We start from the raw sequence: 1,554 nt of genomic DNA, 5'->3' as shown, positions 1-1,554 counted from the left end.
AATATCTTGGCCACTGCTTTTTACGATTTCATTTCCGAAGCGATATCTCTACAAATCTCAATTCCACCAAACCTTAGAATATTGTTCTTATTCTTTATTGGTATTAAGAATCTTCCTAAAAATAAATCCTCGAATTAAAATAAAAGAAGAAATTTCAATAAAGTGATGCTCCATTATTATAAATTCACTCATGCATACAGTCGTGCTTTTCAGGCTGACATTTCTATAGGCATTATTTTATTGAACTGCCACTCACTGTTCAACTTCACTTAGATTGTAGTCATGTTAAGATTAAAATAAGAAATATAATAACATCTGAGTGAGGCTCTAGCTGCAGTGGTCTGGGGAGTTTAAAAAATAGCATGTTGTTTGAACGTGTTCCAAGAGTTTGGAAAACAAATAGTATGGTGGTGAAACAGATTATCAGATTATCAGTTTTACTAAACAGTTCATAAAAAGATGATCTGGAAGAAAAAAATCAGCTAACGCCTTTTTGTTCCCGAATAGGGAGTAGGCAAGGCCGTTTTAGCCCTATCCGAATTTTTGGAGACTGAGTGTGCAGTACAATCTCCACTGGTAGCCAACCAGAGATAGCAGGCAAAAGACTACCACTAATCGGTACGTAGTGAAAAAGGCAACTAACAAGTGCAAGTGCAGCCATCTTGTTGTCCCTAACCCTAACACAATATTTTTAATGTCTGAAAATAGTGCGGGTTCGATGGCCGATTTTCTTGAGTTAACGGGACGAAAAACTCGAGTTCCGACAGAAAATATCCGCTTGTCTGTGTTAGAGATTGACTAACTCGGAAACCGGATGATAAAAGACTTAGAATATGTTCATCTAGTCGGTGACTAGATTTGAACCCCCCCCCCAGGTCTTTCTTCATGTGGCCAAGCATTGTTGAGTGCATATGCCACTTCTACTGATCTTCACAGGCTCTTAAACAATTAATGCAAGCAGTACCCAGGGTTCCTAGATGGTCACCCTCTGAAATACTAACTGGGGTCAGATTTGTTTAACTTGAGTGAGCAGACGACAACAGGTCTCTCAAATCGATCTCGCTACAGACTCGAAGTAAATAATAGAAATTAACTGCATACCCTAAATGCAAACGAAGAAAATTTTATCGTTATTATTATTATTATTATTATTATTATTATTACCTGACACCTCCAGGGAGGCCAAAGTCTCATCGAGGGAGGGGCCCCTACTCTACAACTCTCCACCGACGAACCGCAACTATACCAACGCCATCTACTCCTCACCACCACCAGTAGTATTTTCACAGACAACCACAAACATCCATGCCCATGGCGGGATTCAAACTCGCAGCCTTTTGGCTGGAGAGCAGATACGTAACCACTCGGTCAACCAGGCCAGCACAATTATGTGCTGGCCTGGTTGGCTGAGTGTACAGTTATGCTGGAAATAGATGAAAGAATGAATACGAAATTATTATTATTATCATTATTACCTGACACCGCCAAGGAATCCAAAGACTTATCGAGGGAGGCACATACTCTACAATTCTTCACCAACGAATCGCAACTACA

Source organism: Typopeltis vanoorti, chromosome 1 (genome assembly GCF_054136105.1).
Source record: "Typopeltis vanoorti isolate ZY-2024b chromosome 1, IOZ_Tvanoo_1.0, whole genome shotgun sequence".
Classification (NCBI taxonomy): Eukaryota; Metazoa; Arthropoda; class Arachnida; order Uropygi; family Thelyphonidae; genus Typopeltis; species Typopeltis vanoorti.
Note: the sequence above shows the minus strand (reverse complement) of the source record.